General features: G+C 43.6%; 1 long non-coding RNA gene across 1 annotated transcript in view; it reads right to left on the reverse strand.

Annotated features, from left to right (window-relative positions):
• Positions 1-11,924, reverse strand: part of LOC111254870 (uncharacterized) — a 49,802-nt gene extending 37,878 nt beyond the window's left edge. Inside the window, exon 1 of the long non-coding RNA XR_015317098.1 lies at positions 11,617-11,924. This is a non-coding gene — a long non-coding RNA (uncharacterized LOC111254870). The remainder of the gene's footprint in view (positions 1-11,616) is intronic.
• Between the last annotated feature and the right edge of the window lie 111 nt (positions 11,925-12,035).

Genomic DNA, 12,035 nt, shown 5'->3' on the forward strand with positions numbered 1-12,035 from the left:
ACGGCTAGAGGCTTCTACTTTAGTAGCTTTGCGATAGTGTAGTCATGGCTGTTACGCGCGCTCATGGTAACACTTAGAGAGATGTGGAATTGTCGAGGGTTCAGATCGAACGTAAATACATCGGTTCGTGCTGGGAACAGCCAGCCATTTAAAGCAGTGCTTAACCAAGGCAGTGTGGTACGTAAGATTCCAAACGTTAGCTTATCTGCCTTGTTTATATGTCGGCCGCGTCAAGGACATAGAGACGCACGCACTTATATCGCATGCGCACAGACAATTGGAATACGCCTAAGAGTGACGTAAGAAAACCACCGGAACCGACAGCGAGAAACAGATCAAGATGGTCGTCGTTTAATGGAACGACTTCGCTTTGAAGCTCGTAGGTATTCTTTGGGGTTCACGAGTTTATTATTGGTGCTAGGGAACGAGAGTATCATCCAAGACCGTTACATATATCGCTACCGAAATCGGCAGTTGGTACTGGATTCGGACGTGAGATGCACTGGCGTGTTCAATGGTAGCGCTAAGAAGGACTCCGCATACCGAAATCGTATAAATATCGATTATATCTCTAAAAACGATGGCGTCAGTAGAAAGGGCAACAGTGAGCGGTAGTTACTAAACACAGCAGGATTTCGGTTCGTTCCTGCGAAACATCGGTGAAGCCAAAGGAGACTTGCCTACAGCTCTGCTGCCGGCCGTTTCACAACATGACATTAGCTGCTATACTAGGATATTCTTTCAAAGGCATCCACGAAAAAAACGAACCACCAGCGACATCTACACAAAACTTCTAGGACTACATCAGGTGGCGCTCATGTGAAGGAAGACCTAGGAGCGAGTAAACCTCAAAAGTGAGGATCGGACTTTGAGACTTCTGCTGGTCCGTGATCTGTAGGGCAGGATCGATTAGCCGCTTCCTCTTCGATTCGCTGAGGCCGATATCCGTGGGTTCGTCAATTGGTTAGCGATTTTCGTTCTTCGTCCGTATTTCGATTTTTCTCTTTTTTGCGTCTGCTATTGCTAAAAGCGTCACTGCCCCCGAGTTCACTGACTGACCTTACTCAGGCTGACTTCACTGTTGCCTCCGAGTGGCAACGCACGGACGATATATATATATAGAACTGTAAGTGATTCGGCAGTGGCTACAAATAGGTGCTAAATCTTAAACGAATTCAAAGAATAGTTCGGTCCTACTGCAGATAGTGTGCAAGTACAGCTAACTTTTTTAACTACTCAATAGGCTTCGAAGTCGATTGCAGGAGGCTTTAAAAGTGATAGTTTGTTCAGGAGCACGTGATGCTCGGCCTATGTGGGTTTTGTTGCAGGCAAGGACGCTAAATGGCTTCAATAAGCACATGGCAAACGACGACGACGACGACGACGACGACAACTAGAACTTTACAGGAAAAAACGTGACAAAAAAATTCAGACTGTATCACATAGGAGATTTGATTGTGGCAACTGCCACGTTTCGCCTGGAGATTTTAGAAAAAAAATCGAAACATTGTTTATATTTTTTAAGGGGAGAATAGAAACATTGTGGTAGGAAATTCCCAAATCGAACAGAGTAAAGATACACGAAACTTCTTTGTCTTCTGTTTACACAGTAAATACTACGTAATTATACACATTTTCCTATTGCACCTAAATACCGCTTTTCAATTTTTCGACACGAATTTTTTAAGAGGAAATACTAGAATAAATAGGTGTAATAAGCAGACATTAAGCACAATTGAATATTTCACAACACGTTCAGTTTTTTCTCTTCCTATTTTGTAAATGCTTTTCGATACTACGGCGGAGTTCTATTTTTTTTTTTTTTTTTAGTTAAAAAAAGCTTTTGTATCCCAGCATTGTATTGTATCCAGAGCAAATCCTTTATCCGAAAAATATAAACTACATGTAAATGGTGATTCCATGATTAGAAACGAGAAAATATAATTAGATTTAACAAGAAAAAAACACAAGAAATAGAGATTTCTTGTGTTTTTTTTTCGCGATTTGTTCAAAGGTAGGTGGTCACATTTTTGCGTCCACATTGGCTGTTTCAATCTGCACCGTTTAGGCATGGACTAAAATTTTTTTTATCTACAGATACACGTAATTCCACATGTATCTGCTGAGCTTCACCAGTTCAATACCCGCCAGCCGTCAGTAGTAAAGATCTACACGAATTGTTTTAGTAGGCTTTTTTTTTTTCTATTTTTGACTATGGACATTTCTTCAGCTGCGCTTTAATCGAACGCACGATCTGCGGATTGCGGGTAGGTGAGATGCAATCGCAGTTACAACCTTTTAAGTCGCTATATACACAGACAGACAAGTAAACAGAGAGACCCGCCAACTCTGGTCTTGCACGTAGCATCAATACGTGCCGACGCTCTATGTTGCTGCTGCTGCTGCTGGGTTTTCAATTTCGGAGGCGGTTTCTTTTCATCGATTTAGGAGACTTCGCAGTTAGTTAGCAGGTTAGGACCTCTATGGTTCATACGTTGGCTGCTTTCCTCATGTTCAATCTGACTTTTTTGCTCTACGGCGAAATACGCACGATACGTGGGCACCCGAAAGACACTACCACTCCTTTGGTTGCTGATGATGATGCTGTTATTTTTGCTGCTAATGGCCGCAAAAAGTAGTAACGAAGTAAACAGGGTTAGCACAACGTAAGTTTCAATAGAGGTCAAAAATGAGACACCGCCCATGTACTGACGTCGACATGCTCTACGCTGGCCACTTTGCTTCAGTGAAGGCGGCCGACGCCCGTCACCATCCCCATGCGTATTTCGCACTTCGTCGTGAATAGCAGCAGCAGCGACATCAACGTCAATAGCATAACGTGCCGTTGAAGGAAAATAAGATTAACGTGAAAAGAACAGCGTTATAAAGCAAATTAGTCTAAAGCGTGCCGACAATAACGTCTTCAACTGACGTTGCTTAAGCACCAAAAGCACAATTTCCTCAGCGGCTCAGCTATCGGTTCGCTATTGCTAGTTACACCTACGCGGAAACATTCATTATAGAGCAGATTGTATGACTGTCGTGCAATTCACTAGGGCATATCTGTGCCCACCGGTTCCATTTTCTCTACGTATGAACATATAACACTATCCGAGAAGTGTATGAAGAAGCATTCCCTAGTCCTTCGAGAAATGCACTTTTGAGACCTATGTTTTGTTCCTTGCTCGTACAGCCTGAACTGTCGGCCTTGTATTAACGCTGAAGCTGTGTGTCAATATTGTCCCGCAGCTACGAAGTATATTCTTGTTATGATTACGGGGGCAACGGCATCATTGACTGGGCTAGCTGAAATAGGTCCGGTGAAACTGTGGTCCGGATAGGACAACTCTAAGAAAAGCGAAGGCCACCCAATCGTGAAGTTCGTTAATTAGTAGCAGCGGATAGCGGCCATCGATAGATCAGTGACTGGACACGCACAAAAATACGCAAACGAATGTACACAGGGGTTTATGGTGAGAACGGGACTGCCAGAAAAAAACAGACCAATAGACTCTTGTAGGAAATAGATTTCGAAAACTGAAATATATATAGTTGACGAATAATAGTGAACAGAACGAAATCGAGACAAAAAAGCAAACGCCTACGCCGTTAACAGCTGCTAATCAATCAATTCATGATTGAACATAAATGTATTGAAGTCGAGCACGATGAAGGTCCGGTGCTCGTACGGATGTACAAGCCAAGCCCCTTCACGTTCTTTTTTGTCTATCACCAGACAAAAATTGCTGTCTATATATATTTGTCTACATAATATGTTAAATGAAAACGTCACTTGGTAAACTTCATATATATATTGATGTATAAATGATATAAAAAACTGCAATTATTTAATTGAGCCTCTTCACTATGTTGCATTCCCTTCACACTTCGTCTTTGAGCTATGGGAAACTGACGTTTACGGTGCTCATTCCGCAGGACGGCGTTTGTGTCTCAAAATATAAATACATTGTAACACAATCGGACGCACGTAGAACACGTTATAATGAGCACCGGACGTCTGCGCGCGCGTCTACCCGGGCACTTATTCCGCATCTCGCATAAGAACAGTGAAACCCCTCGAAACCAAAAACGTTTCCGCAATATGAACATTACTCCGCGTCAATTTAGTTGAAATCTCGTTTTCAGGTCTTCCATATTATAATGACCACTGTTACTTTTTTCTTCAAAGGTACACCGTAAATGGATAATTGTATGTTATTCTAGCCTCTGCACTTTTGCGCATTGGCCAGCAGCCCGCTGTCCCAGCGATCTGCTTCGGAATTTCGGATACTATGAAAAATAATATACGGATGGGCAAAATCATAAATTGTGTTTTTGTGCATCGTGGGGCAGCAGCAGTAGCTACTTCAGCGGGAGTCGGTTATTTGTATTAAGAAATACACATGCAAATAATGTTATCGTTACCGATACTGAATTGTCGCGAAGATAGTTGAAGTAGCGGTATGAGTTATGGCCATAAGCTGACGACTATAAATTGGCTACCAATGCTACGTACAGCGTTTTGTGGCACTTACTAATCACAAACGTATCACGTTAACCTTTTGATTACATTCATTCCGCCGTCAACCTTCGCAAATCTGAAATCAGTATCAAGGGCCGTACTCGCACCTGTGCTATCCTCTACATCTCACAAGGACTGCTAAGGAATTATCGCAGTTTTCAGATGCAGAACCCGTCTGGAGACATATCTGCTATCATCTTATACCCGATACACTTAGCCTATTTTAGACTGCTACGCGACCCGGATGACGTTGAACCCTTTGCACGGGTCCACTCTATTGTGCAGAGCATATTTATAAACGGTAATGCCAAGCACGTTGACGCGCTTCTCGTCAAAACAGCATTTGATTAATATTTCGTGCAGTTCACAATGAAAGGTCCATCTACAGGATCGAGTTTCGATTTCAAGCCTGTCCATTGTGTCGGCTCGTTCGTTGCCAAAGTAGCTAAATAGAAGATAATTGTACTTAGCTGCGTCAGAACTTCAAATCGTCATTATTACCACCAGCGAACGTCATAGCCGGTAGAAACCTAATCACTCGAATCGCTATCGTTCTGCGTCTGTGCTAGTAGCAGTCGTCGCAAATCTGATTTCAGCTGGGGCTGTGGACTTGTTGCCTCAGGTATATGCGTACGTGCGTACGTATTTGAGGAGCACCGCGGCGAAGATAGACTCTACTTCGGCCGCTCGCAGTCGGTCCAGGGCGACAATCAGCCATGTTGACAATAACGCCGTGGTTGATTGTGACCACTACTGATCAGCTTTATAGTATCAAATCAGAGTCATTTGGTCACCAGCAGCAGTGATAATAACAATTGAAACATCACATCAGTCTAGCGCTCGTAGCAAGACCCGACTGAACTAGGCAACTATTATAGTGAACGAATAGGTCACAATGCAATAGTGGCTGTAGCGGCAACAGAAGCTCGAAAGTCTCCATCTCCTTTTTTCTCACATATTGTTTTCGTTACTTTATCTGAACGTAGACCGACGCCAACGTTCGACACCGATCACACGGCGCCTTCGATGATGGATCAGCCAAGAGAACTCAATCATCTGATCGATCCATCGACTGTTCGACGCGGCCACTGGCACCGACCGATTCGCCATTGGCTCGCCCCGTAGAACATGAATAAAATCGGTCGTTTGGTGTCGCCTGCTGATCTTCTTCAGTAGTCACTTCACTTGTTTGACTGTTCGGCTCCTTTTTGTCCTTCAGAGCCTGCGCCTCCTTTATGCCCGGGTTGAGATGTGTGCATGTTCTAAGTATATAGCCTGTAGAACCAGATCATATCTCTATTAGTCTGGCTGTTGAATGTCGATACGTGGACGGCAGCAATCCGACGGCGACTGCATATGAGACCAACAATAACGACAAAAACACGGACGCGCCCGAATGAGCCTTCGTCATCGTCGGCGTAATCGCAACAGAAGTCAATCATGGACGATCTATTCTTCATAATAATCACCACTCCTTCTCCTTCCTCTATTAAGAGATCGATCGAGTCGTATTGAGAGCAATGAAAATCGATTGAGGAACCAGAAGCACGCAATTCTCAAAAAGGTGTTGTAAATGATGAGAGCTGATACCGTAACAAATCTACATATGGCATGTATACAGGAGCGGAGTGCCGGACCGACGTGTAGTTCAGGGGACGAAAGCTGAGTTGTTCGAATATATAGATATGTATATGACGATCGCACAACAAAGAGACGGTGACGGAGGGCGGCTGGGGACACGGAGCCAATACCCGCAAACCTCACCGAATCGCGTAATTATCATCTGTCAAAATATGGAGCAAGCCGGATCGAAGAAGCCCCCAGGAAACAAGGTGAGTATGTACGCGTGCCAGTAGCAAACGAAAGCAAAGATAACATGCATGTCTGTGGCCACCTGCAGAAGGCAAATTGATGGGACCACTTGATGCCTAGCTTACCAGACCACGTCAGCTGTTCATAGTTGATCTGCGTAGAATTCTTCTATCAGTACCCGTGGAATTAGGACGAGCCACCCGTAAATAAGGTTGCCGCGGCTCAACAAGAGGAAATTTGCACCCTAACACTAACAACAACAGGAACCTGCCTTTGACACCGCTACGATAACGAACATCGACGAAATAATAACATCACGGACAAAAAAATAATCAACTCGAGGCTTGCTACCCGACTGGATTGAGATAGATAGCCAATAACCGACACAATGGCAGACAGAATGATGCTTCCATGACGGTTCCTCCAATTTGCACTGACCATGGGAAATGACATACGCAATCGCTGTCGATTGGCGACCTATGAGTCCACAATAGGCGTATCGGGTAAGCACGATCGGCATCGAGGCAAATCTGCGGTCTGTATGCGAATGCGGTAAACCGCAGCTTTAGCGTTACACGAAATCAAGCGAAATCGACGACCCTAAAATAAGACTGTGAGAAATTCTGTCGAACGATACGCTCATACACTTTGGGGAACTTCGACATAACTCAATATAGGTATTCACTCTGTGGTAGAGGACTCTATCCGTCTGGCGCTAAAGATTCTATCCCTCTGGGGCTGGGGGTGAGAAGGTAAAGCGTATTGCCGTAAGCGGGAAATTGCATGTAATAAAGCGAGGTATGAAACGTAAACTGTGAGATCTTTTCCTCGTGACAAGTCCCATACACCCCTTTGAAAGAGACATATGTTTTTATCCGCGACTCGCCACATACGCGTATAGTCCAAGGGTTTTTTTATACACAACTTCATGAAGTGCTTATCTCTGTATTGAGGTCTCTTTTAAACCAAATGACTGTGTAACTGAAATGGCGTCCGCCATAACAAATGCGCGCAGAGATGAGGTCTCCGAACTATTTATCACTAGGGACTAATTATATAGTAATCAGCCTTTTACAAAACAAAGTATGGGATAGGTCAGCTCGCTAATGATGCTCCATAGCAGTATCAAGGACGTCGTAGGCCGAACACCATGCATACGAACTTCTCTATTTATGCCTATATCTATATTGTCTAGTAATTATTAAGCTGCGAATCTGCCATAAGTTAATTTCATAGTGGGCGAGAAGTAGACTTGTCAAAGTCACAGACCGAACAATCAAGTGATGGCTACGTGAGCTGCTGATACCCTTGACTAATCTAGGCTTAGAGCTATTACAGATTGGAAATATGCGGTAGTGTAGATAAACCGTTCTCACACGGTTCGAAACTGTGCAGTCAGCTAGCTTTTCGCCATCCACATTGTCATGCCACAGGATGATACGATTCGTCAAAGTACGAGTAAATGAACTTTATATATCGACAAAAGTGGTTACCGTCAGGGGTCAAGTGATCTGAGCAGCGACATGCTGCGTACAAAAAGGCTGATTCATTGTAATCGTGAAAGCTGTGAGAATAGGAAGATAGCAGTCTACGATCTAAAGTGAGTATTCGAGCCACTGTTACTACACTGTGGCGTATGCTGTGTGCACAGACTTCATAAATCGTACGCAAGAAATCAATGTCTGAAGATAATTAACGTATAAGTGACATATTCAACTAACACCGTCCGGCGGCGTCTAAAAAGGGTTACCCACCGTTGGAAAACGATCCGACAGCGGCGTCTACTCAGAGGAACCTGATAACCAGTATTCAACGAGTCTGAATAACACCTGAAGAGGATCTCAACAAATTGAGACAATGAGCTACTTTTTCATTTCAATGTCGGCAACAAACAAACCTCTGCTAGAGAGCTATCTATTATTGTTTTTCTTTTCTTGTGATCAGTTTCTAGAAGAAATAACGTATGTCGTGCCAATCTCACGACGTACTTGACTTCTCTCCCATGCAATGAAGGCGAGTCGTCATGATTTTTGTAGCCGGACCATTTAATAAGCTGCAATTAAGCTCAGTCAAAACGAGGCTCCGCTGGACGTCGAACGAACGAACGAGCAAGCGAACGGTCAAGTGCATCCAAACGTTTCGCTTAGTTAGCTTGTCAAATACTAGTGCCCTTGGTCCCGTATTTAAGATTACCACTGCTCTCGACCAAAGTTTCGTTTTCGTCCTAGGTTTTTCGTTCTGTAAACGTCGAGGAGACAGGGAGCTGGCTTGGAAAGTCCCACCGTTTTGGGGCCGCTTTGATTGAGTAGCAATGAAAAACTCAATCATTACGGTAACATGCCTCAAGAAGAACCGTTAGCATTCGGGTGCAATTTAACTAGTTACATTTGTACTAGGTTAGCAATATCAATAGCGTATATTAATACATGTAATTAGCTACTATTCTATGACGACTTACGACCTAACCGTTAGGAACAAAAGCTCTGCGCTTTGAATGGACTTTATTAACAATAACTTTTCGCGTTGGACAAGAGATAAGATAAAGGCAAAATGGAGGCACTTCCATTGCAGGCCATCAGCCGACCGTACGCCTCAGTAACCTGCGTAGCTTCTGTCATCGAACATCTTCAAACGCAGAAATTCACAAACCGACCAGTTTTCTCTATCTAGAAGGCTCTTATCCAGCTAGTATGGCACACAATGTGCCCTGTTTCCACCGCTTTTAAGGTTTACTCATACGCAATAATAATAATTAGTGGTTGGTCCCGACTTCATTTACTTTGATATATTCCGGATATGTTTGCACTTATCTGCATAAGCGAGGCGGACAGAGTGGAGTCGACAAGCTCAGACTGTCGAACGATACTTCTAACGTTCGTTAGCCTTAGATTAGATCAGACTAAACTAACTCAAGGGTCCTGTCACGCGCGAAAAGTGGCATGAGGTGCCTCCTCAATAGGGAAGTCTACCAGTTTCTCCAACAAGCGCCGAACTCAGCGCGGCAGGATAGTTCCACCACATGCGACAGTTTCAGACTCGAAAAAAGTATGTCAGTGTCCACCGTGATAGCAATGGCCGTAGCTACTAATCAACTCAATGCCACACATGGCTAACACAAACACTAATAGTCAATAGCTTTAAGGACCTGAGAAGACATTTCTAATAACTTCGATGTCCTGGGGAAATGAAACACCAACACAGACCAGGGGCACATGGACGGCTCCGTCGCATGTTTTCCAGCCTGTTGAAACACCTTCGTGTGATCTTCTTAATCAGACTGTAAATAGATCAAGCTCCATGTGTTAAGTGTATATGTGAAAACGAGCCCTAAGATCCATTCTCCGTATTGCACACCATACGGCTGCACAATGGGTGCCCCTGTATTCGCTTCTGTCAACCGCCGATTTTCGTATCATCACATTTTGCTGTTCATTTCACAAACTACATTCAGATCGTGGGTGAATGACAGTTCTAACTGAACACGCTGAAACTAGCTAGACGCCAATGCGAGGCCGGAAAAGCGATACAAGGACCCGGCGAAGGTGATCGACAAGGAAGAGTAGTTAGCCACTGTTTCTCAACGTATAACGAACAGCAAACAAACGCACTAGGCGGAATCACGATTGATAGTTCCCGGAATAAGAAAATAGTTAGCTTGAGTCGATACCCACGCTTGCCTGGCTGCCTTCTTTCTTGGGCCTGCAAGACCATCAGCTCCTATATTGCCATATACACACACATGCCAAAGAAACGGGGCCAGTATGTTGGTTTTAAGACGGGTTAATGGGCACGCATACATGGACCCATAAATCTATCCATCTAAAGGTATCGGTGAAACTCGTATATGGACATATATATGTGTATATGGTGTATCATTCTAAGTTGAACTGTGTACGCGGGATATAGTTTGCTGTACGTTTACGTCATTCCTGCCATTAGCAAAAAGACATAATCCAAGTGTAATTTACATATATGTCCATTATCACCATCGCCTTCCGTGTTTATCTCTGCCAGTACAGGCCAATTAGTTATCAGTGCATATATGCTCTTATGCTGGCGCAAACAAGGTGCCTCGGAAATTGCATCTAAGTCTTCTTAGATAATACGTGTATGTACGCTAACTTTGAAAGGCAGTATTGTCAGTAAATCAGAAATTAGTCATTAATTTAGCGACCCAGCTCAATTGTTCCCTGCATACCTACTTGAAATTTTCGTGGGTCGAAAATCAATAAAACGAAATATTCGCAATAATATTACGACGGCAGAGTATGGATAGCGCCCCTTTGTCAGCGCGGTTTTATTTTAATAAGCATGCCGCCAGGCTGGGTCAAATGTTAGAGCTGGTAAAAATTGTTACCAGAAATTATTAACTAGGAAAATGAGGAACTAAGGAAAATAGGGAATTGTTGAGGTTAATAGGTTGTTGCCTTGTCTTTTCATAGGTGTGTTAGCGGAACTCAGATCAGCCCACCAAGACCGGCCCTAGATGAACTTTCAGTAGGACGCAAGTGCTTAATGTCATACCTGAAAGAGGTGATTCCAAAGGTTTGTTGACATAGGGTGGATAGGTGATGGTATCAAAAAAAAAAAAGGCGATAATGTAACATCCAATTATTATTTCGTCCCTAGAACGATGTCAGTGCAAAAATTTCCTGAATAGATTGCCTGTCTTTTTTTCTCTACCGGGAGATTGATGACTGCACAAGCGACAATATACTAACTCGATGAATCAATACTTAAAAGTATTTAATCTTTGCATGTTAAGCCATCTTTCAAGAGCTGGGCTTCAAGCAGAACGACTCGAGGCAGATCAACGGTCGAAGCAACGGTTAATCAGTCTTCGTAGTGACAACGCTTACTGGTTTGTTGGCTTCGTCTATCGGCCAGGGCACGCCCGTTAGCAAACAGTAACCTTTAGCTAGTAAGAAAACGCTGTTGCTATATAGAACCGTTCTCTGCTACGTAACAGAAACGTCGCTCGAGCTAGCTAAAGGAATCTCTAACACTTGTAGGGCTCGATCAGCAAGAACCCGTGGCATCAGTAAAGTGATTCCATCTCTCTTCATATCTCGCTGTTACCAAAGTGCGGGCGCACCGAAAAGCTGCTTGTGAAAATCTCCATAGAAGTGACAAACTGGATGGATTGAATGTCCATTATCTTTGGTAACACAGCACGGTCGATCCCCATTAGGATGCCTTCAGATGATTTGTGGCTTACTGTTGTCATTGAGCAACCCTCAGGCAGCATTTACCTACACAGACTTTGATCTCAATGTACTTACTTGGTTCTTGAAGATGATCATTGGTGAAGATACTGGTTGTGATGGCTAGCGGTGTTGCCAGATGCGTTGATGTAGATCTGAGCTCGGGCAGGAAGTGCGTGCAGGCAAATGAGGCAGGAACGTTTGTTTTGGAAAAAGTAGCAGAACTGACTCTTTCGACCCATTCTCGCCATCAACGGTCGTTGACTCTAACTAGCTTCAAAGCTGAAATAGTATTTAACGTTCTGAACCTGCAGTGCCACTTAACCATCCTCTCTACATGGGTGACAAAAGTAATGAACGACGATGATAGCCGTAATATAGATGGGTGCGATTTTCTCTATAGGCAATATATTGATAGTTAATGGCTATAGAAAATGCGGTACCTTCGCACATGTACAATTCTGAAAGTTAAACGGCACGGAAAACTTCAGTAGAGA

Source organism: Varroa destructor, unplaced genomic scaffold, assembly GCF_002443255.2.
Source record: "Varroa destructor unplaced genomic scaffold, Vdes_3.0 BEIS01000007.1, whole genome shotgun sequence".
NCBI classification, from domain to species: domain Eukaryota; kingdom Metazoa; phylum Arthropoda; class Arachnida; order Mesostigmata; family Varroidae; genus Varroa; species Varroa destructor.